At 43.7% G+C, this 26244-nt stretch overlaps 1 long non-coding RNA gene across 1 annotated transcript; it reads left to right on the plus strand.

The window, feature by feature from the left end:
• Positions 1-26024, plus strand: LOC147017939 (uncharacterized). Its single transcript, XR_015062775.1, has 3 exons — positions 1-452; positions 11075-11131; positions 25458-26024. It is a non-coding gene; the product is annotated as an uncharacterized LOC147017939 (long non-coding RNA).
• The last annotated feature ends 220 nt before the right edge of the window (positions 26025-26244 follow it).

Here is a 26244-nt window from a genome sequence, read left to right on the forward strand (position 1 = left end):
AGAGAAAGAGAGACGTTGTGAAGAGAAAGAGAGACGTTGTGAAGAGAAAGAGAGACGTGAAGAGAAAGTGAGACGTTCTGACGAGAAAAAGTGTGAAGAGAAAAAGTCTGAGAAGAAAAAGTCCAGAGAGGAAAAAGCAAAGGGCGAGAGAAGCGACCAAGAAGCGGGTGTCTAACCAGCGCCGAAGAGACAATTCGCCCTTCCAGTGCTTCGGCAAGCGAGCGTGTGGTGCGCGTGTGGGTGTGAGCAGTGCCGCCAACAAGTGAGGCACAGTCGGTCACCAACAACGCCAGGATCTAAACTCGTGACGGATGATCTCGGTGCCCTCCAGAGTTCGACTGGCATTCAAGGCTGCCCCGTGAGAGGGTGCACGGTAAAGCTGGGTGCTGGCGACAGACGTGATACACACGCACGTATTTTCAGGACGTTTTTGCTGCACAGACGACCTTCTGGTGAGTGAGACAATTCTCCCCCTTCCCTCCCCATGAATGATTTGTTGGGTACCCTAATCTGTGTTTAGCTGTAAGTAAGTCAACCCCCGATAAGCATCTGCTCTTTGTCTCTTTCCTGGCATTTTTATTATCCCCCGCCAACCAACAAAGTTGGTGAGGGATATAGAAATGGGTTCTGTCCGTCCGTCCGTCCGTCCGTCCGTCCGTCCATCACATTTCGTTTCCGGAGCTTAACTACAAATCCCCTCAAGATATATTTAAGAAATTTGGCACACATATCAAGCAAGTGGTGAACTGGTTCCTTTTGATATTTCCTAATTGATAGGTCACATGGTTTGGCAGCCATGTTGGATTCAAGCAAAATATTAAATAATGTTATCTCTGGAATCACATAACCTAACGAAGCAAAAATTTGCAACTATCATCTTCCATCATGTCTGCATACATAGTAAAAATTATGATGTCACAAGTCACATGGTTTGGCGGCCATCTTGTATAGAAAAACACATCTCATCCGATTAACACGAAACTTCAGACACGTATTCCACTGGAGGATTGGAGGCAGAATGTAAATTTATGATGTCATAGGTCACATGGTTCGTCAGCCATCTCGGATTGAAAAATTAATAAATTTTTTAAATCTTCTTCTCCAGAACTGCTGGACAGATTGAGGCAAAATTTCACATACACTTTCCCCAAGACATTCTTTCAGAAGTTTGTTAATTTCTAATTGATAGGTCACATGGTTTGGTGGCCATATTGAATTTACCCTAAAACCTTCAAACATCTTCTTCTCCAGAACGGCTGGTCAGATCAAGGGGAAACTTCACATACATATTGCACACGCTTAGGGAATATAAGTTTGTTAATCCTCATTTACTATGGCGGGGGATATCGAAGACTTTGTCTTCAATGGATGCTAGTTGATTTTGCTTTGAAATTCTTTATTTACCTCAGCAAATAAAAAGTTCTTTTTTTAAATTTATTTTATTATTAATAAATTATTGGTCGATTTCCAACCTTTCCGTGTTTGTCCTTTCCTTCAATTGGTCTGGCATTGTTCGAACCGAGATAGACTGGGAGGAAATTACCACAGATTTGACCAAAAATCGTCGGAACGCAGCAGCGGTTAAAACGCTCAGCCGCCCTAATTAAAATCTAATTAGATAATATTGGTGCTTTGCCAAGGGTGCGCTCCCTGCTCAGGTAACCACGTGACCTCTAGTTAAACGGAATAATTAGACGGCGGACACTGGAACTCGTGGTTGACTGGGTGGCGTTTGTGGTTTTAAAACAACTCACCGTACCATAACGTTAATTGTGAGTGGGGGCACCAGGTATGGCTCTATCGAGGACAACCGGGATTGATCCCTGACGTGGATTTCTACCCTCGAACCGCGTCGTGATCGAAAGGATTCTTTAGATTGTTGAGGGATCTTGACCTCCCCGAGGATTCAACGTCTAGCTGACTCAGTGTTGCATGTATCGGGATAAAATAAACCACAGAAGTCCAGTAATAATCAATGTCCACAAGGAGTTCTTTCTTCTGTACCATTTATTTGCTGTCCCTCAGATCATCCTCCCCCTCCCCATATATCCATTCCATTTTATAAGCAGAGAGGGCTTTTGATCGCAAGAACAGAATGCACAGCTTATCAGCCCGGTCACCTTGTACTTTCAGAAACCCAAGCAATGTCCAAAGTGTCAAAGAAAGACAAGATTATAAGTAGGTGGTAGGCCTTAACAACTAAATAGTAGAACAGTAGAGGAAAAACACAAACACTTTGACCTACTCAGACTGAGGCAAAGGTTTCTTGTCTAGAGAGTAATAATTTCCCCAACACTCCCCCCTTGTTGCCTAAAAAGGCAACACTAGTTAAGTTTAACGATATATATTTTCTCTTCACTTGGAAATACATTCTCTCTTGCGTTTGAGTGTGCCCATTTTCTTGGGTAGTCACATCCCCCTTTTCCCCATCGTAGAGCTCAGTCCCTTAGCCTTTCCTGTCCCGCAAGCCAGGTGGCTTCATGTGGTTGTACAGCTTCGGACCTGGTTGAGGTTCCGGTAGGCCCCTAGGCCGATAGAAGATAAGGCTACCCGTTGGGCTGCACAGCTGATTTTCGACAACCTATTTCGGGAACAAAGCAGATGAGCAAGAGTGGATTGACAATTCCCGTGAATATTGAACACATTCATTTGCGCTACTTATGGATTTCCAAGTTCAGGTTCTATCTCAAAAGAGTCGTAGGACTCAGTCTCAAAACCAGGGTATGAGGGTGGTGCTTGGGCCACCATCACCTTTTTCGCAGTATTCCTCTTTAGACAAGAAACAATCAATGCCGGCATTGTAATTGTTGCACATCTAACAAGCACCACTGCAATGATGATCCACAATAACCCAACGGAAATCCAATGCAATAGGGTAGTTCCCCAGCCTCCAAAAATCCCTTCAAACCAGGAATAAAGCCCATCTTTCATAAAATAATTGTGATACTTGGCTCCTTCTTGTTTAATCTTGCCAGCTATGTTTGTGATTTTCTCCGAGTTATCAGGGATATACGTACAACACTCAGAGTTAATTACAGCACACGTTCCTCCTTGAGCCGCGAGAATGAGGTCGAGCGCAACTCGGTTTTGCATTGAAACTGCACGTAGGGCGACGATCTCCGAGTTGATATCAACCATGCCTAGAGCAGTTTTATTTGCCAATAATTCAAGCGAAGCAGCTAACTCTGCCAATCCCACAGACGTTTGTCCAACACCGTAGTGAGGGATTAAAATCATGAAGAACAGTTCAGTTGACGTGAAACCCCGTTTATCCCGTTTCAAATGCTCAAAAGGTGACTTAGATAACAGGCGCATATGTGGCAAAATATATGACAAGAAACAAGATCCACTCCAATTAACTGGAAGCCATGGGTATGCTCGATTTCCACACACGAAATAGGTATTATTTAAAGCGACTTGTGGTCCCATCGTGTGATTTTCATAAACATAATGACTGCATTCAGAATTCCCTAATCTTCTTTCTCCCCATGCCTCTTGTACCAAGCATAGTTCGGGTTTTTCTGTCGCCCGTTCAACCATAAAATGTGGAGGCATCTTACTTAAATTAAAATTTGGCCAAAACCAGTTACTGAAATTTCGTTGTCGGAGGCAATTTCCATTTCCATTGGTAACGATGTGGTCGTTAAGGTTATTATTTTGTTTATCCCAGTTTCTTTCCTTTGCCCAGTACCCACACCATTCACTCAGATTAAATGGTATAGCCAGAAGCGGTATCCCAGTAACTGCTGAATGAGGTATCTTAGTACAAACCCAGCAATTGGTTTTATTAAAAGCTTTCGCGTGTTTACGAGAAAGAGCCAGATAAGTGTTTATTCCATGTGGTGAACCCACTTTGCTCGTTAAGCTTCTCCGGTCTCTGAATGCCCTAGGCTTAGTTTGGTGGGTAGTCTGACAGGCCCATCTCCAAAGAACATGCAAATAACATTGATCACAGACAGTACTTATCGGTTTAACAGACCAAGTACACATTGCACCACCTGCATTTAGTAGTACAAATAATCCTGCAATGGAAAGAATCATTAAAGTTATCAGGAAGCAATGTTCTCCTCGAGTTCTTTTCTGCCGTGTGCCAGTTTGCAGTGTGTGGCATGGATCCATGTTGCTCTTCCTTTACACTTCACAGCTGTATGGGTAGTTAGCAGTATTTGAAATGGCCCACACCAACGTGCCTGAAGAGAGTTCTTCCGTTTGTAAATTTTCACATAAACAAAGTCTCCGGGTTTGAAGTTGTGATGATCAGATGTGGCTGGTTCTGGCAGAGCTTGTTTCACCTGTGCATAAAAAGTTCTTACAGCATGATTCAGAGAGATACAGAACGTAAGCAACGTGTCGTCCATTTGCTGCACGTTCATGTCTTTTATAGTCAAAGGAGGTGAGTTCGGTAATCTCATTGGTCTTCCCATCAGAATCTCATGCGGAGATAAGCCAGTGTTTCGATTTGCGGTAGATCTCATAGTCATGAGAGCAATTGGCAGAGCATCTGGCCATTTTAATCCAGTTTGTTCACAAATCTTGGCCAGTTTATTCTTTAGGAATCCATTTTGCCTCTCTACTGCCCCCGCAGATTGCGGACGATGCGGGCAGTCGAAATGTTGCTTGATTTGCAATACGCGACACAATTCTTTCACCACTTCGGCTGTGAAATGAGTACCTTGGTCACTGGAGATCCTACAAGGTATTCCAAACCTACAGATGAAATCCTTCATCAACAGTTTAACCACAGTAATGGCATCTGCTTTCCGACAAGGGTAAGCCTCAACCCATTTGGTGAACAAATCGACGATGACTAACGCAAATTCAAAACCGCAGCATTTTGGTAAGTGGACAAAATCCATCTGGATATGAACAAAAGGTCCGAATGGAATTGGATGACCCCCTGGGGCCATCTCCACCCCCCTTGCTGGGTTATGTTTTTGGCAATTATGACATGTCTTACAATGCTGTTCTGCAATTGGACTAAACCCCGGGGCAAACCACTGTCTCCCAATTGAAGCACTCATGCCCCCTTTGCTAGTATGCCCGGCCCCATGTGCCAATCGGGCGAGCCAAGGTAATAGAGCTCTTGGTGCCACCACACGACCATCAGATGATCTCCATAATTTGGATTCATTTTCGAATTCACATCCAGCCAGTATCCACAAATCTCGTTCTTTAGCACTGACAGCTGTCTGCAAAGTGTTTATATCGTCAATGGTCGGCGTTGCCTCTTGTCTCAATACACATTGTGATATTAAAAGAGCTCTGGTGTGGGCAGCAGATTTTGCAGCTGCATCTGCCCTGGCATTTCCCCGTGAGACGTCATCAGATCTCCCAGTGTGGGCGTCACATTTTACCACTGCAATTTGGTGAGGCAGAAGTATTGCTTCCAGCAGATTCGCAATCCATGCTCCATTCCTCACCTGCGTACCTGATGATGTTATAAAACCCCTTTCGCGCCAGAGTGCTCCGAATTCGTGTACAGCACCAAAGGCATAGCCGGAGTCAGTGTAGATTGTCACTATTTGGCCTTTGGCTAAATGGCATGCACGAGTGAGGGCGAACAGTTCTGCCTGCTGCGCGGAACAGCTCTCAGCCAATCTCCCGCTTTCGATTACTTCGTGATCAGAGCAAACGGCGTAGCCTGTTAATAAATATTCATCAGGTGCACGCGATGATGAGCCGTCGACATATAGAACCAATTCAGAATTTTGGATTGGTGTGTCTCTCAAGTCAGGACGGGGTTGACACGTGTGGGCGATTATCTCTTCACAATTGTGAGGATCACCATCTTGTACTCCTGGCAACAAACTAGCAGGATTCAGCGGTGCACATCTCCTAATCGTAATGTTCGTGGGTGCTGTGAGTGAGAGTTCGTATGTTGTTGCTCTTGAAGCCGACAAATGTTGTGTTTTCGTTTTTAACAATACAGCTGTCACTGCATGCGGTACCAGGAGAACCAAAGTGTTTCCCGCGACGAGCGCTTCTGTCGCCTGCACCGCGAGCGAAGCGGCTGCTACTGCCTTGAGACAAGGGGGGAATCCTTGCGCTACCGGATCCAATTTAGTACTATAATATGCAACAGGCCGTAATTTATTTCCGTGCTTCTGTGTCAGCACAGATTGTGCGAATCCCTGTCTCTCACATGCGTACAAATGGAAAGGTTTTTCATAGTTTGGTAAACCCAGAGCGGGAGCCGAAGAAAGAGCCTGTTTTAACGTTACAAAAGCCTTGTCTGCATTTTGTGTCCATGCAAGTGGGCTGGGTGCGTTTGCCGAACCAATGTCCACCAGGGGGCGCACTAAGGCCGCATAATCTGGTATCCACTGTCTGCAATAGCCGGTCATTCCGAGGAAAGACCTCATCTGTTTAGCAGTAGTTGGCTTGGGCAGGTTTAATATTGCCGCTATATGTTCAGGGGAGATGCGTCTTGTATCTCCCTTCAGAATATGCCCCAAATATTTCACTTCTTCTTGGCAAAATTGCAATTTAGCTCTCGATGCTTTGTGTCCTTTCCTGGCTAAGGCCCTCAACAATGTCAATGTATCTCGTTCGCATGCGTCTTTTGACGCTGAACAGATCAGCAGGTCGTCAACATATTGAATCAGTGTGGATCCACAAGGGAAAACTACATCATCCAAGTCGTCTTTGAGGGCCCTCGAGAATAATGTTGGACTTTCACAATACCCCTGGGGCAATACAGTCCAAGTGTATTGCTTTCCCTGGTAGGTGAATGCAAACAGAAACTGTACTTCTTGGGCTATTGGTATACTAAAAAAGCTGAACAAAGATCCACAACACTAAAATAGGTAGTGTTACTTGGGATGCTTGATAGAATGGTAGTTGGATTTGCAATTACAGGAAAAGCTGGAATTACCGCATCATTCACTGCCCTCAAATCCTGTACGAATCTCCACGTTGGCTTTCCAGGTTTTCTCACAGGTAAGATCGGTGTATTACATTGACTAACAGTGGGAATAATTATCCCTTGTTTCAATAGCGCTTCCACTACAGGAGCAATTCCTACCTCTGCTTCTGGAGACAAAGGGTATTGCGGTTTTCGAGGCAGTTTCTTTTTGGATCTATAGTGATCTTGATTGGATTCATACTTTTAATTTGGCCGACATCGTTGGCATGTGTTGCCCACAGACAAGTCGGGACTTGTTCGAGTATTTCAGGTAATTTTCCTGACCCATTTAATTCTGAGAGATCGACCACCTCAAACACAGCTTTTGCTGATCCTTGACATTCTGTCCAACAGAATCCCTGTTCCCCGATCTTCCAAAGTCCGTTTACTTGGCTCGATTCCATCAAAGTCGCTTGTGATGCTTTTTTCAAAGAGGTTACCATGTGACCAATGTCCGTTTCTTGGTAACCTTCTGCAATCGCTAAAGTAACATGTGGTGTAACACTGGACGGTTGGTTCCACAATTTTAATTGTTCCTGCGTGAGATGCACCTCCAGGCCAATCCCTTGCTTCCCAATCCAAATTGTTCCCAACACTAAGTCAAAGGTCTGGTGTAATTTCGAGAGTGTTTCACTCGCATAGACGTTATCTTTTCCCTTGATGTTGCAATCTGCAATGCAATGTAGTCGAGTCTGTAAGTACCGTCTGTCCATGCCGTGTTTACTCACCCAATCGAGCACCTTGGGTACGTTTCTCTCCGAATGTGATAAATATTCCTGCAAATAGTTAAATGCTTCACAATTAATCACAGTCCATTGATATACAAGATTTTCTGTATTTTCCTGTAATAAATTCATCATAGTTATGTGTGATTCGTGAGGTATTTCTAAATATACACCATCAGGGGTACACTTAATTGAACAATTCAGCTTGCATAACAGATCTCTCCCCAACAGATTAATTGGTGTATCAGTTGCCATCAAAAATGCATGGTTTGCAGACAATGGTCCAATTTCCACCCGGAGCTGCTCTGTCAGTGGAATCGTACTAGCAACTCCTGACATTCCCACTACTTTTACTCGTTCTCGCGATAACGGGGCGTCTGGGAAATCACTCCTTCTGAGCGCAGATTTGGTCGCTCCTGTGTCGACTAAGAAAGGAATCTCTTGGCCTTCAATTTTCAAAGTCAATTTCGGTTCGTCACATGGTTTCAAAGTCAGGAAGGGTAACTCAGACGAAGTCGCTTCTTTTCTTTGTCATAAAACGAATGGGTTTTGGGTTTGAAATGAACCTTGAGATGGAGGAGGAAGAAATGAGGGTGGAGGAGGAGGGAACGAGGCTGGAGGAGGAGGAGGGAATTCGGTTTGAGGTGCAGTGGGTTGAAATGAACCAGCTTGTTCAAACTGTGTTCCCCATCTTTCCTGCTGTCTATAATATGGATTTTCATTCACTGGAGGCGTGGAGTGTCTGCGAGTTTCATCTCTGTATTGTGCCGCTGGTCTCTGTTCGACCGGTTCATACGAACTATACGTTCGACTGTTTCTACGATTTCGGCATTCGTTAGCCCAGTGTCCTTGTTTTCCGCATGTATAACAGAAATCTCTGCGCTGGTCTCTGTATTTTGGTCTCTGACGGTAATTGGTTTGCCCTCGGTTTTGTGCATTATATCTCACATTCCTTTCCCCGGGGCATTCACCTTGACCTTGAACCTGGGATAGCATTAATGTTGATTCGTTTTCCTCGTCAGAACGATGTTTCAACAATGAATTACAATGCGTTACATATTCCATCAAGTCTTTCACTTCCTTTAATTCCCAACCAATACATACTCGCTTTATTTCATTTTGTAATTTGGCCGTCAAACCATTAAGGTATACATGAGCAAATGGTACCCCCTCTTCTTTCAGTCCAGAGTGACATTGGTATACACCCCGAAAACGCTCTAAGAACTCCAATGGGTCCTCGCCAGCGCGTTGCCTGCACATCTGTATTTTTGCCCAGTCGGTCTTAAGTGTTACCACCTCTGTGACAGCGTCAATGAGGGTGTCAATATGTTCTTTGAGCTCCTCCCTGTCTCCAGGAGCTTCATCTGGCCATGCAGCAACCTGTTTCAATTGTCGGAGTAACCCCTCTGGTACCACTAATTTTAATAATATTTCCATGTCCATATATGTTGGCTGATGGCATGCCACCACCACGCGTAGTTCCGCCTGGAATTTTTTTGGGTTCTCTCGTATCTTCGGCATCTCATTTACGATGGCTCTTAATTCAGAGCCCCACGGACGATATATCGCTTGTACCTCCCTTGCACCCGGGTAATCTCGCAATGGAAACGCGCCAATGAGTGCCTCATCATCTCCGTCCTTCGCGGTCTTCGGCATTATTTTTTTTGATCGAGTTTGTATTTTACCCTTGTCAGCAAGAGGAACTTTATTTTTGCTTTGTGTTCTTGTTTCTTTCTTAATTACTCGCCTGGCTCCCCGTTGAGCCTCTCCTTGCCCTGTGGCATCATCTCCCTCTGTCTCTCCCGCTTCTTCGTCCTCAAGCGGTTGTGCTATCGGAACTGTGCACTCTGGCCATGTATCTGAGTCTTCTTCTCCATCCTCAAATCTGACAGCCACTGCTCGCTGTCTCTTGGTTTTATTTTCAAGTCTCACCGGCATTTGCTTCATTAATTGGTCTAGCTGACCCTTCAGGTTTAACAACCGTGCCTTTTCGTCTCTGTCATGACATTCCTTCATCCAATTTATATAAACGCTCCAGTTCACCTGCTTCTGGACCTTTTTGTCACTATTTTTCACTTCCAGTACTTTTCTTAAATTGTCTAAACACTCGTGATCGAACGTTCCATTCTCAGGGAAGGGTAATCGACTATTTTTGGTCCAATTGCACCATTTCCCCATGTCTCTCACAGCTTCAGGCCCATACTTATCAAACATAATTCTTGCACATGTACCTCTCTGTGGTTTTTGAATACAATTTGCCTCGGTATACACAATTCCCTCCCTTTTACAATTTCTGTTTCCCATCTCTAAAATCACATACAGATCACAACCGCTAAATTCACTCTAAAATCACAGAATAAAATAAATCGCACCCTCGGAGAACCCTCCCTGCTTACCTTCACTCAAGCACTTGTCGTTCCTCCAGGCACTGCCTCCGGCAGATTAAGCACCTCCGGTCACGAGCGCCGCACAACGCCGATTCGAATCCGAGTCACGGCACCAACTGACGTGGATTTCTACCCTCGAACCGCGTCGTGATCGAAAGGATTCTTTAGATTGTTGAGGGATCTTGACCTCCCCGAGGATTCAACGTCTAGCCGACTCAGTGTTGCATGTATCAGGATAAAATAAACCACAGAAGTCCAGTAATAATCAACGTCCACCAGGGGTTCTTTCTTCTGTACCATTTATTTGCTCTCGCTCAGATCATCCTCCCCTCCCCATATATCCATTCCATTTTATAAGCAGAGAGGGCTTTTGATCGCAAGAACAGAATGCACAGCTTATCAGCCCGGTCACCTTGTACTTTCAGAAACCCAAGCAATGTCCAAAGTGTCAAAGAAAGACAAGATTATAAGTAGGTGGTAGGCCTTAACAATTAAATAGTAGAACAGTAGAGGAAAAACACAAACACTTCGACCTACTCAGACTGAGGCAAAGGTTTCTTGTCTAGAGAGTAATAATTTCCCCAACATCCCCCTGAGTGACAAGCTGGTGTCTCGGTACCCCCCCCACCGCAACTATATATATATATATATATATATATATATATATATATATATATATATATATATATATATATATATATATGTACTGGGCCGGTGTATACCCCGGTTAAAATAGGTGTACCATATCCCTGTGTTTCGTAAGAGGCGACCAGGGTTGCGTCAGGAAGGGCATCCGGCGTAAAACATGTGCCAAATGAATATGCGGATCATGCGGATGATCCGCTGTGGCGATCCTTAACGGGAGCAGCCGAAAGAAGAAGAAGATATATATATATATATATATATATATATATATATATATATATATATATATATATATATATATATATATGTATATACATACATATTAAAAGGTTGAAATATGCACAAGTCTGATGTTATCGTACATCCGTGGAATATCTCATTGCTTTAACACTACCTCCCTATATTTCATGCAGAGGGTGGTCCATCGGTGGGACGAAACGAAGAGACGCTGCTGTCACACTCACTTTAAGGTAGAGTGTTAGACTGTTATGAAACAATCATCCAATGAAAATGCACGAATGGGAATGTTGTGAACTTGACAAGTACATAATTGGAATTGCCCCTTATTCTGCACACAGACAGACACACACACAAACACACACACACACACACACACACACACACACACACACACACACACACACACGCGCACACACGCAGACACACACACACACGCAGGCGCGCACACACACACACACACACACACACACACACACACACACACACACACACACACACACACACACACACACACACACACACACACACATTGGAGGCAGTCCGGGGTTCGGTCACTATCCTGAAAAGAGCCCTTGGAACAAAACTCTGAGAACAACAAAGTTGAACAGCTTTGTCCATCAACTGTGATCACATACCGAAGTGAAGGTGGACACTTTGAGTCCTGGAGGACTTCGTTCAATCTCCTCAAACCCTCAAATGGAGATAATAACCAACGCGCACGTACGCACGTACACACTTTGAGCGAAAGAGTTTATGCAGATGTTTGACTATAACTCCCTCAGCTAACCTTCTGTGCATGACTTTGACTAAACATTTGCATGGGGGGGAGGGGGGTGGAAAGGTGGAAAGGGGTGGGGGTGGGGAATTGGCTTAAATTGATTGATAAATCTATGTGAGGAGAACCAGATGGGAGACAAAAATAAGGTTTAAATGCAAAGGCTTTGGGATGGATTGTAGTCACAATATTCAGATTAGATAGAGTAAGATTGTGTGGAACACTTAGTATTCAAAATTGCTTTGTCGTAATTTTTTGCACAAAACTGACAACAATGAGGCCATTTACTCAAAAACACAAACTGTTTGCCATCCTTCTTGAACACCTTTTTGAAGGTTTGAATCATTTCTTCAGTGACTTTACAGCCTCCGTTTTCAGACAGGATCACAAGATAGCTCAAAGTGAAGGTTAGCCAAATACGATTATAACCTTGATGAATAGTCTTGATCAGACAAAGTTTTTGCAAACCTGTGAAGCACCAATCCTACAGTTTCTAGTCCATTCCGGAATCGATTTTCGCAGCTGAATCCCAGACTAGACTTGGTGGCTTAATGGAGCTCCGAGTCTTGGAGGTCAGTGCTTCAAACCCTGGCGAAGTCATACCAAAGGTGTGGCGCAGGCATGATGGGCTGAATTGCCTCCTCCTGCACATAATTTCCTTGTAATCCTTGTTAAAAAAAAAAGCAGATACCTTTGCCAGGTGGAACAGTTTATGTTTTGCATCCCACTGATGGGCTGTATCTGAACCAAAATCCAATCCGCTTGTTCTTGTCACCGATTCAACTCATCCACCTTGTTTTGTCATAACTCGTACACAACTTTTTGAGATAGAGTAATATATTTAGTTTTTGACTTCATCTATCAATTTTAGAAGTTAGGCCTGTGTTGACCTTTTGACCTTAAAATCAATTGGCAGTTGAATTTAGTGACCTGACATGAAAATGCTCCTCAAATTTCAAGTCAATTAGATTAAAATTGAGGATTTTAGAAGTTTGGCTTATGTTGACCTTTTGGTCTATGTTGACCTTTTCACCAATTGTAACCACAAAAATAATAAGTGGTTGAATTCAGTGACCTGATATGTAAATCCTTTTCAAATTTCAACTCAATTGGATTTTAGAAGTTTGGCTTATGTTGACCTTTTGGCCTATTTTGACTTTTTGGCCTATGTTTACCTCAACATTAATAGGTGCTTGAATTCAGTGACCTGACATGAAAATGCTCTTCAAATTTCAAGTTAATCGGATATAAATTTGAGGATTTTAGAAAATTTGGCCCAAATTGGCCTATCGGCCTATGTCGACCTTTTTGGTCGAGCAAATTTTACGAAACTTCAATGCGGGACCCTCGCAGGGTCCGTAACATGAATCCCTGAAAATTTCAGAATGAGCAGTTGAGCAGTTTGGGCTGGAGGTGAGCGGACAGACAAACAAACAAACAACCGACCAACATAATTGCCGAAATCCTAAGGATTCCGGCAATTAACAAATGAAATTGCTCGTTGAGCAAGGAATTGCCGGAATAACTTTGTCATAGCTCCATGATCTCTGAAAAAACAAAAACCTGGAAATCAAATTGGTTTTTATAAGTCGATAGGGCTACTGTTTTATGAGTTATAGCACTTAGTTTGGTCATAATCATAACTTGGAAGTCAATCAGACTTGAAATGGCGTTTTTATCGCAATTTGAAAGTTTTGACCCGACCCCCCTGACATTCGACCCCCGACCGCTAAGAAGGGTGTTGGTGTGACACCCCAATGAGACATATGGTTGGATGCACTATTGGAAGATGCACATTTTGGCTTTGGTTTGAAGTCGATACGACCATTTTAGCAGACGTTATTGCGAAAATAAGAATTTCGGTTTTTCGGTGACCTTGACCTTGACCTTTGACCTAGATTCACCAAAAACGACGTGTCTAAGTTGGACCATGGTTGACGTCTGTACCCAGTTTGGTCATAATCGCTGAAATGGTGTAGCTGCTACAGGGTAAACAAACACACAAACCAACAAACAAGCCGGTAGGCGACATGGCTGCTCGCTCTAGATGGAAAGCTGGCCGACCCGACTAGCCAATATTCATGTACATGCTATCAATCAATTTAGCACAATAAATATGAATATCACAGCCCCCTTCGTTTGCGCCCAGAAACCCGCCTTGTAAAATTTCAGGCATGTTTCCAGACTCTAACAAATGGCAGCCCTGGTAATTCCATTTATATATTCACTAAAGATTTTATTTTTTTTATATGATGCTGTAAGACATTCTCCTTGGGCACAAAAAAAAACAGGTCCCTCGGAGGTCCAGTTTCGGAGGTATTGATTTTTTTGTACAGTCCACAATAAGTGTACGATGTACGATAAAGTATTTAGCTGTTGCTAAGCAACGGAGGTGTGCAGAGCAACCATTCATTTTTGTGTACATGCTCACCACATTGTACACATTTCACCCAAGTTTAATCAAAATCAGACTCTTTCTCTTAGAGATATTCGCAATTAACTGTTTCTGAAATGTTCGACATGTACTCGCCCAAAACCTATCTCCTCCTACAAATATTTTTTGTTAGGGCTGCAAATTGGCATGACGGGAGCGAGATAGATTGCGCACAGAACTCTAAGCTTCGATTTTTCGATTTATTTATTTATTTATTTTCGATTTTTTGACCACTTTAAAGGGCCGTTGCTATGCCGTTGCTCGGGCCCGGGGTCCCATATTCGAAAGCACACGATTCCCAGAAATATTGGTCCTACCTCCCAAATTTCATTGGAATCGGTTGAGTGGTTTAGCCCCTAGGCTTGACCAAAGTTTCGCGGACAGACAGATGGAAATGTCCAGAATAAGGGTGCTCTAAGAGCAGCCAATATTGGACTTAGATAGATACTGGAAGTACTGGAGATGGAGGGATATAGGGATGTTAGCAGGACTTGTAGGTATAGTTGTTCGGGTTATGTAATTCGTTGATGGTTTCTGGGGGTGGTACAGCGCAGGAATGATGGGCCAAATGTTCTCCTCCTGCACCAAAGCTCCTTGTACAGTATATCCTTGTACTGTATAACGTATCGGCATGATGACCTCAATGTCAGGCCCGACTGCTAAGAAGCTGTCTATACACTACACGTCTACACCTACTCTTTAGTCTGATATTAATGACAATTCTTTAACGGCTCCAAATATTCCCACCTTGTGGGTCGATTGGGGAAGGTTTATGGCCCAAGTCTTTCACGAACCGTCTGGACAAGCCTGACGTTCGACAAAAGGCGTCAGGAATTTGGAATTTGTTCAAAATTCTGGCGATAACTCACCGACTGTTTGTGAAGGGACCGAGGGATCTATATAAAGTTCACCATCTAGCAGACGGGACACCCGGCTTAACGTCCATCCGAGAACAAACAGTTTCAAATGGAGCAGCCGGCCACCGTTGGAGCATTTAAATTGCATCAGATGTGGCAATAAATGTGAATTGTTGCTCGCAGCTTACCGGCTCGATGACAGAAGATGCCATTACATTTTTTGCCGCCCTCATCGCTGCCTGTTGGTGTTAACAAGCGAGAGTGGGTTTCTGTGCGTAAAGTGATGGATTGAGAAAGCAAGAAGGCAGTGGATTGACGGAGAAAGATCCTTTTGAATGATTAGGTCAATTTTACATCTTTGAACGAATTTTTACATTCGTTGGTGGACATTTAATTTTTTTAATGTTGGTAAGGAATTTTGGTCAACTTTGCTTGACCAATAAACGTTTGGTCAAGTACATTTGACTGAAAACTTAATGGTTATGGAATGCTTAACCAAATAATCAGAAGAAATCAGATCATGATCACCATGCTCGATACAGAGGGTCGGGGCTGCCGAAAATGTTTCTTCAGTTAGGCTTACAATCCTGGGAGTGTCGCTACTCCGACACAGGAAGATAGGACAGGAATTTGTAATTTGTTCAGGAGGCCGGCGATAGCTTGTATAGCTCGTCTACTCTTCGCGAAGGACACCATGGGACGTTTAATGTCCACCAACTGATGCCAGCAGACAGGACGCCAGTTCAACGTGCGTCCGAGCTGTGTGTCTGGCAGGATGGCCTAGAGGTACGCACACTCGCCTCCTACCTGTCTGGCCAGGGTTTAAATCCCGGCCCACCTATAAACTGCCACCCTGGTGTTTCACAGGCAGGGTGATTCATCTATGTGTGTGCCGTTTCTCGGATGGACGTTAAGCTGGGCGTCCTGTCTGTCGGCATTAGTCGGTAGACGTTGAAGATCACACGGTGTCTTTGGTGATGAGTGTGCGAGCTATCGCCAGCACCCTGAACAAATTACAAATTCCTGTTCTGACCTACAGAGGGCATCGCATCAGTGGCACAGTCACGCAGTCAGCCAACACTGATAGCCAGCCTGCAGCCTTGTGCTGCATAAAAGGGAAGAAGACCCTGCCTGTGAAACATCAGGATGACCGTTTATAGCTGGGTCGGGATTCGAACCCAGGCTAGACACCTGAGCAGTGAGTGTGTGTACATCTCGGCCATCCTGCCAGACTCAACCAAAGAATCCTGGTTAAATTTTTTTATTTTAAAAAAAATATTCAAGTCCATATTATATTCGTAAGTTAGGAAAGGTATTTTGGATGTGCATTCTGTACTTTTACAAAGTGATACGATACAGGTAAGTTCTATTATGACGCTGTTTTTGAAGCATTGTGAAACCCTCGGTGTATTGGCAGCTTCGGTACAGCACCTGTCCTCATTTTGCTGTTTGATCCGTTCATGGAGAGACCGTGACACCTTAGAGTGAGGTGGCACGTTTCGAGCCGATGACTGACGGCCCTGACTGAAGCCTCCTTCAAGCGGATCGCTGTGTCAGCGGCTTCGAGTCAAGGATGTCTGCATTGTCCGCCGTCCTCGCATGCAATTAGCGCCGCTGGCACTACTTAATGCATGACAAAGGCGCTGCTCTGCCCCCCCCCCCGTGCTTCCCGCACGGCCCTTGCTCCCCCGTCATGCTGCAGGCCGATGAGAGGAGAGTGTCGCTGCACCCCAGGCAGGGAGAGCCAACACATGCAGTACAGATAACCGGGGTGTCTTTCGCAAAGAGTTTATAAAGCCAGTTCAGTCGAACGTCAGTCCTGGCCAACTGGTTCGTGAAAGATGTGGGTCAAAAATCTTCACCGGCCAATCCCACATTCTCATTGTTTCCAAACGGAGGAAACCTTGGTGAAGACCGCTGCATGGTGGAAGCGTCTGACCTAAGCCAATTGCTTTGTCTGCGTGCGCTGCACTACAATGGCGTTTTCGTTGTTGGAAACCCTTTCCAAGCAACTTAATTTGCCGAAAACAGACGAAGAAAAGACGCAATGACATGTCAAGTTTAATTTTCCGGATCTCCAGTAGGTGGCAGCCCCGTCCGCAGGTGAGCGTTCACCTGCGGTTACTTCTTTCTCCCTTGGTTCCCACCCAGCCCCGCATCGATTTTCTGTTTTTGAAGTGTCTTGTCGATGCCAATATGGAGGGAAGAGCGAAGAAATGTCCAGCCTCGAGCGTGCTCGTGGTGTTCGATATGCACTTCCAAAGGTGCATTGTGTTCCCTCTTCATCTGTTCTCTGGAGCGTCCACCCGTGCCGGTCTCCGAGCAGCGCATCTGTTCAACCGTGCCCACCCCAACCGGCAACGCAACCCCCGGCCCGAATGTGCCGTTCAAAAGCGGCTCCTACGCGGCCTGTAATGAAAATTAATGTTCGTTGTGTGATTAAGAGCTGTCCAGGGAGGAGGAGCGAGAGAAAAGGTCTCTCTCTCTCTCTCTCTCTCTCTCTCTCTCTCTCTCTCTCTCTCTCTCTCTCTCTCTCTCTCTCTCTCTCTCTCTCTCTCTCTCTTTCTCTTTCTCTTTCTCTTTCTCTTTCTCTTTCTCTTTCTCTTTCTCTTTCTCTTTCTCTTTCTCTTTCTCTTTCTCTTTCTCTTTCTCTTTCTCTTTCTCTTTCTCTTTCTCTTTCTCTTTCTCTTTCTCTTTCTCTTTCTCTTTCTCTTTCTCTTTCTCTTTCTCTTTCTCTTTCTCTTTCTCTTTCTCTTTCTCTTTCTCTCTCAACGAAATTATCCGCTCTCCATATAAATGCTAATTAGTGCTTGGAGCAGCGAGGAGCCGCTCTCAGCCCTCTCCGCTGTTACTGCTCATCCGTCAGGGGTTGGAGTGGCTTCCTTATGGGACAGCAGGTCCTCAACTTCTCCTCGGTACATGAACAGCTATCACGGTTAAGTATTTTGTACACCGTACCAGGAATGTTGTTGGATGGATGGCAGGATAGCCTGGAGATATGTAATGTGCTGTAGTTCTGGGGTTCGAATGTCATCCCAGATGTAAACTGTCATCCTGGTGTCCTTTGTGAAGAGTCGGTGAGTTGTCCTTGGTGCCCTGGTCAAGATAAAAATTCCTGCCCCGATTCCCACTAGGAAGGCAAAGGCAAACCTCCTAGTGCAATACGTGCTTGTGAGGCTACTTTGGTCGCACCAAACTTGCCTTCGGGCAGAACAACACAAAGAAAGAATGTTCTTGACCTTTCAGGATGTACCTACGGTTATCCCAATGGCTAATTGAGGATTTTCTTTTCTTTTGTAAGAAATTTCTGTTTTATATTTTACTTTGAATTGTTTATTTGTGTGTTTTGTCTGTGTCTATAATTTTATGCAGTGTTATTATGTACTACCGTACATTGATTTCCAATACTGATACCGAATTCTCCAGTCTTTTAGGGTCATGAAAGAGCTAAAGTACTGTCGTGTGTACAGACGGCCCCCACCCAAAACCCCCAGTGATCTTAAATGGGAACTGCACATGCCGGGAATTAATTTCCTGCGGATAGCCAGTTAAGGCTAAATTTGGACGAGAGGATGACGTCTTACATCTTCCATGGGTGTTCTAACTTGTCTATTATAATGCCAGATTGACACTAATTTAATCCTGCAGGTATCCCAATTTAACACAAATGTTGCCACGACAAAAATGGCAGAAACTCTACGCTCATGGACCCTTTGAGAAATAAATAATAATTTATAAAACATAATACGCATGGCACAGAATTCTGAGACATGAAGACAAAATAAATAAAGCACGATATTTATTAAACAAATAAAGTAACCCCCGGCTACGGGCCCAACACACACGCACGCACGCACGCACACACACACACACACCCAGGCGAGTGTGGGAGAAAAACAAAGATGCACTCCATGTGAGTGGGACCAGAGAGGGAGTAGGCACGTAGGCAGGCAGGCAAGCAACTCACAAGGACAGAAATATTCCAGTAGCCAGAGACACAGGCAAAGAGTGCACGCAGCGTGCAGCACCAGAACAAGAGCACACCAGGGTGAGGGAGGTGCTAGCACATGCTTTTTAACCGCGGTTCCCCTCTCCCTGCTGACTGGTCACCATTGGCCAATTACGGCACCACAACCGCAAGTGGATATATGTCAGCATAGCGGGTCTCTCAATCAAAGCTCAGGAGGCAGATCTGTCACGGCTCAGACGTTCCACCAAGGATGGACAAGGAATGCTCCTAGCCCCGGCTCAACGTTTATATGGAAAACAAAGGAAGGGTGAGGTGTATGGAGGAGCATTCTCCTTTCATGAGTAGGAGGATGAAACACCGCATCATCTCTCCTTACCCAGCTTCACCCAGTTCGACATGAGGGGGGAGGGGGGGGAGGGGGGCACAGGATGAGACAATCTTACTCTATCTAATCTGAAATAGACATGGCTCTTCCCTTTGGCTTATCATATGCCAGACACCTTATCCTAAACACATGTACTTAATACAGGATAAAAGTTCTAAATAAAACATATGGTGCTAAGGCCTTAAACTAACAACATACTTCCTCCCTCTATAAATGTAACAGTACATGGGGCAGCAGCTGCACCGACTCCATTACACAGGCTCTGTTTGCAAAACTAAAGGCACCACCAACTACACACAGCAGAGCTGCCCTGCAGGCAAGGCTCAGATTTGAAGTTTTGACCACCGAATTTTCTTGATACGGGACTGTACAAGAATCGTGTGCCAGATGCAGAGTATCCTGATCAACCAGGGGAGGGAGCATTACCTGACTTGACGCAATGATCAGATGGTGCGATACATTTTCGATGAGGCTTCCCACATTGGAATCATCATTCTTCCACAACAATGATCATTCCAATCTCATATTAATGGTAAGTTCATTCTCTTGCTTGTGTTCTTTGTGTATTACATGACACTGATAAGCATTACACCATATGCCACTTTGTGACTAAGGTTTTCCTTCGGCGTTTTTCAATTCGTTTGATTTTTAGCAGTTAAAGATTTTCGTAAACATTGGCGTTTCAACATTACGACTGGTTTTCAGAAGTTTTCCGAAAATATGCCAAACTGGAATGGCACTTTGCAGAGCGCAAACCTCCGCCACGCTGAACAGTTTACGTTTCGTATCCCCACTGATAGGCCGAATCTGTATCCGGACCTGAACCAAAATCTTAATCAGCTTGTTCTTGTCACCTAACCAACTCATCCACCAAGTTTTGTAATAACTCGTCCAAAACTTTTTAAAGGTATCATGCACACAGACAAACAGACAGGCAGTCAGGCAAACAAACATAGGCGAAAACATAACCTCCATCAAAATTTGGTGGCAGAGGTATAACGAGGCTCCCTGAGAAAGACAGCACAGTATAACAGCTCAAATGTGCCATGTTCTGAAGGTGAGAGTGAGCTATCAACATTTATTGGAGATGAACTGATAGGAGAAGACAAAGGCAACGAAGTTGATTAATTGCTTTGCTAAAACTCAGCTATACCATTTCTAGCCTTGTAGTATTGCCTAGATGTGTGCTCTGAAGAGAAACACGTCGGTCAGCACGGCATGGTCAGGAGGTAAAGACAGATGTACAAAAATTAGCAACATGGACTGGTCGTTTAATTACCTTGTATACTGCAAAGATGTTTTATCCACTACAAAAACTCATTCTGATTTTGATAATTTTTTATAATAATTAGAAATTAATTGAGTGTTGACCAGATTTTTTTTCACTATGGGAGTTGACGGAGAGAAGCAGGGAGCAACACAAGTCACTCTATTTGGCCTTTTTAGATCTTGCCATGGCTTTCGGTGATGACAGCAGGTCAGGTCTTCATAAGGTCTTGCAGAAAATTAGCTGTCCTCCAAAACTCAGTTTGATGGCTCTTTTCATGAAAATATCATGCAGAGTGCTGGACAGTCTGATGGTTCAACATCTGCCAGTTTTTGAAATTTGCAGCGGAGTTAAGCAGGTCTGTGTCTTCGCACCCATCATCTTTTGTATATTCTTCCTTTTTCTGCTGATCTACTGAAGAGGTCGATTTCGACACCAGTTCTCATGGGAAGCTGTTTAGTTTTGCTCATTTGAGGGCCAAAACCAAAGTATGATGCTTTGTAAATATGAAACTTCTCTTTGCTGATGATGTTACACTTGCTGCTGAAAATGAAGATGACTTACAAAACCTCATCAACTGATCTCCACATGTGTGTAAGGATTTTGCCAGAACCAATAGCCTGAAGAAAAGTAGTTACGGTACAGGATATCATTGATCCGCCGATGATTACACTAGATAACAGGCCCTTGGAAGTTGTTCACGAGTTTTATTTCTTGGGTTCGATAGTGACTGACCACCTGCCACTTGACGATTTTAAGAGCCCACGTCGGCAAGGCAGATTACCACCTTCGATAAGTTAAGTAAATGTATTTGGAACAACACAAAGTTATAACAGCTAACACAAAAGTTCAAGTGTATCAGGCCTGTATCCTCGGTATGCTTTCTGGCAGTGAAGCATATATACAAGCTACAGTAGTTGGCAGAGTAAAATCAACAGTTTACATGTACGATGCCTATGTCACATACTTAGAATAATGTAGTGCAATAAAGTTTCCAACTCGGAAGTAACACACCAAGTATCCTTGTGCTCCTTTAACAGAGTATCTTTGTTGGCGAGGCCAGGTATGCAGAATGGAAAATGGGCGCATTCCAAAAGATATATCACATGGGGAATTGGTTGATGCAGAAAGGCCTGCAGGTCGACTGAAGCTACAGTTTCAGAATGTGTATAAGAGAGGTATTGAAAAGCTTTGACATTGATGTAAATGAGTAGGAGAAAGCTGAACGAGACAGAAGCTGAGTCAGGGATGCAAATATGTGATGAGAAATGGCTTTTCGAAACAAGAAAAGCGGATTCAAAGAAAACAGCGCAGTCACGAGCCATTGGCTTCAGTCTACATCTGTGGTACCTGTGGCAGTGACTGTCACTCTATAACTGGTCTAATCAGCCACTCGGGCAGATGCACCAGAACGTTACGTTATAAAGGACTGTAACATTGATTTTCCATCGAATGACCGTCTGTGTGTTCAAAACATTGTTTTTCGAGACATAGTTGCCAAATTTAAATGTGAAGTTGTAGTTTTATATTGTACCTTTTTTAGACAATATCAAGGCGCATGCAAGAGGGAGGGTACGAAGAGTACAAAGGCAACATACTCACAGTGGCCCAGGGAGACCCAAACTGAACAGAACAAGCAAGGGAATAAACAACCAGGAAAAGAGGAGTCGGAGGAGGGGAGGAAACACCTGTAAGAGGGTTGAGTTAGGTTGGGTTCATGGAGATAGAAAAGATCACAAGTGACGACAAGAGATTATGTGCACCACTTGCTTGAAATCCTGAAGCGATCATGGATGGATGGATGGAATGGTATCCTCGAGATTGTGGGTTCAAATTTAGCTCAAGGCTGCAGTATTAAAAATTTGTATTCTAACTCTGAAAACCAAGCTCTTCCAAGGAGAAATACCACATTCCTATTGGATTGTTAGTTTTTACACACACACACACACACACACACACACACACACACACACACACACACACACACACACACACACACACACACACACACACACACACACACACACACACACACACACACACACACACACACACACATATATATATATATATGTTTTAAGCCCAGCCGTTTCATTAATAACCTTCCCAGTAGTTCAGAAGCACGGGCCTGAAAATTTTGACTTCGTTCATCACCCGTTACATCTAAATTTTGACTTGACAGAGTGCATGAATGATCCTTCCAGAACAATCCCAGGTCGTATGTAAGGTCAAATTGTGTTTCAGTTTTTATCTGGAAGCCACTTTATAAACTAGGTGTGTGTCAGGTTACCACTGAGAAACTTGGGGTGGGGGGAAACATAACCACTGATAACTTTGTCACTTTTCATCCGATTTCAGTGTTTTTGGTACCATTGTGTTTGTCTATTAATGCACAAGGAAAGCACATACCAGACATATAACAGTTGCCCACATAGGGGTCTCTAGGGGTTATAAGATCATGTGACACGAATGTTTCACCTGAATCACATTTATGGTTTACCAAATTTAAATGCATATCACTACAGTAATATTATTATGTTTAATTTGATGTTTCATCGGTTTATAGAAGAAAATCATCACCAGACTACAATCAATAGCTTAGCTTCAAATGGATATGGCCAGTCCGGACGAAGGAGAGACATCAGGTGTTAGTCTCCTCCTTCCAAAGAGTAAGAGACATACGAACTTTGATCGTTGTATTATCTGTCAGACAGATACTGATGAGACTCTGAGAAGACCATGAGTCATCACTTAAGACTCTTATTTCAGCATTGGAAATACGTGACGATGATGTCTTTGATTGCTTAAGACCAGATATAGACAGTTTTGCTGAACTACCCTTTCTTTGGCACTCCAAGTGTTACGGATCATGCAGAAGTGCACAGATTTTGCGCTCTGTCCAACGACGAAGAATTCTTCATCTCCAAGGCCATCAGAAGCATCTTTCAGCGGTGATGCCGGCTCCTATGGTTCTGCTGAGAGATCAAAGGTGTCCCGGTCAAAATCGACTTCCATTGACTGGTCGAAGCACCTCTCTTGTAAAAACAAAATACACAAGAATGTGGAGGAGATGGTGGCTGTCAGTACTTTTCAAGCTGCTGATGCCATCATGAATGCTGCAGAAGAACAGGATGCTGAAAACATGTTACTCATACTTCATGGCATCAACAGTGACTTGGAAGCTGCAGAGGCCAAATACCACAAAGCGTGCTATTCCTCGTATGCCAGCAAGACAAACCTGAAGTTTACTGGATACCAGAATACTGCTGCATGCAGATCATGTCGCACATGATCACAAAAGGGTAGTGATTCCTTCCCCTGACACCGATGTGGCTTTACTGTGCATTGTACACTTCAACAGTCTTGCTTCTGATGAACTGTGGTTCCACACTGGTGTTAAGGACAAACTAAGATACATCCCCATACACGAGGTGACTGCTGTGTTGGGTCCCCATGTGTGTGATTCTCTGCCCGCATTGCATACACTGACTGGGTGTGATTCGACCAGTTAATTGTGTGTGATTGGCATGAAGAAAGCTTTTGACACAATATGTGGAAGTTGGGCAAAAATACTACACTTGGGCAAGACTATCTTTGGATGTGAAGCTTTTCTGTGCAATCTGTACATAAAGAACGAAAAGATTGGTGCCAAAGCAGATGGCGTTAGGCACTGGTTATTCTGTCAGAAGGGGCAGAAGAATGAGGGGCTACCTCAAATATCTGACAGCTTCCTCCAGCATAGAACGCAAGCTAATTTTCAATCCATCATTTGGATGAAAGTTCTGAATGCCATGCAACACCTGTCTGTACTCAAGGAACATGGGTAGAGCATCTCAGATGGTTTTCTGCAGCCTTTATTGATGATGAAGGACCCAGCACCTCAAGGTCTGGGAGAGCTTGCAGTTTGTCGCTGTAAGAAGTCGTCCTGTCGAAGAAGAGATTGTTCTTGCAGGAACCGTGACCTCATATGCACAGAAGTATGTGCTTGCATGGGAAATGAAGACTACGAAAACTCAACTTCCAGACTTCACAATTTTGAAAGTGGGTTTTTGCGATTCCGACAGAGAGGAAGATACTTAAGGACATTTATGACTGGACTTGATATAGCAAGTACCTGCACTTGAAACACAGGATTGTTTAAATGAGCATGTAGAATCAAATGTGATCGACTTGAACACAAAATATGTGGGTGTTGGCTGAAGGCAGAATTTACTCTGGGACATATAGCGCTCATTACAGGACCACAGTAAGAGCTCATTTTGTTCGTGGTGACTCTTTGAAGTCTTCCTGTTGGAAAGTCTTCCTGCTTTCACATGTTTGTTCAAACCATCGGCTAATTTACATATTTTGTGGGTCATCGACCCTACCAGTGGTTCCCTGGTTGAACCAGGTGAGCGCAGGGACATTGCCCCTATTTTTAATTAGTTACTATATGTAAACAACAATCGGAATTGTTTCTTATAAAATTGAGTAATTCATAACCACACTGAGTTCCTATCAGAATCATTCCTATAATTCATGGACTGGTGTTTGTGTGTTTGTTTGTTTGTTGTGCTACTCCTACAGTTCAGGGCTGATTCCATCCAGACTTGCTACAGTGGATCAATATGACCCCAATTAATGCTTAGGTGTGTTTTTATCTTCGCCAGTGGTCTTGGAGCAGTGAGGGAGGAGGCCCGAATTCTCTATGTAAATGTGTATCGTGTAGCGCCACCTCCACGTGGGGGAGGGTATTACAAGTCTTCACCATTTACAGTACGGTTTTCCTGTCCTCACGTTTTCCAGTACAGTGACGTGTTTTGAATTATAAGCAGAAGGTATGTTGTTGCTTCCTGCACATAACCAGGTTTTTTTTTTTGCCTATACAGAGCTGTCAGTTCCCAATACACTGCCAAAATAAAGGTATGTGTCAGAAGAATGTGTTGCATGCTTGCCCACAAGATTGCCCTCAGGCAGGTACTCTGCTAATTTATATAAATATACTACCTGTATTTACATATGCAGAATGAATTGTGCCAATGTGTACAGCATTAGTTTGCATGCAATTGCATAAGGTTTGCATGCAATGGCATGAAAGTTCACATGCAATGGCCTAATATTTGCATACATGGCATAAAGTTTGCTTGCTTGGACTTAAAGTTCACATGCAATGACAAAAAGTTTGCATGCAATGGTTAACGTTTGAATGCAATGCTCTAGTTTGAATGTGATTAAGTAAAGTTTGCATGCAATCGCCTAAAGTTCGCATGTAATGGCATAAAAGTCCACATGCAATGGCTAAAATTTGCATGCTTGCAATTGCTAAAGTTTGCATGCAATGGCATAAAAGTTTGCTTGATCTGACTGAAAGTTCACATGCAATGACATAAAGTTCACATGTAATGACTAAAGTTTGTAAGTAATGACATAAAGTTTGCATGTTCTGCGATGAAGGTTGGCGAATAAAAACAATTCAAAATTTGGCTGTTTCAACCATGCTTTGCATTAGTGTGACATTTCAGACGAGCTCCCTGGTGACCCGTTAGTGCAAATGGCAGGAGTTATTGGAAAAGTAGCCAAAATGAGGTATTTATTGAACCACCTGTCCAACTGAGACAGAACTGTGTGACTTTTCTTGCAGTAAAAATATAGCAAATATTCCAATGATGTTTCAAG

The sequence above is a fragment of the Eptatretus burgeri genome, chromosome 10 (genome assembly GCF_056783735.1).
Source record: "Eptatretus burgeri isolate ZD-2024b chromosome 10, Ebu_testis_v1, whole genome shotgun sequence".
Lineage (NCBI taxonomy): Eukaryota > Metazoa > Chordata > Myxini > Myxiniformes > Myxinidae > Eptatretus > Eptatretus burgeri.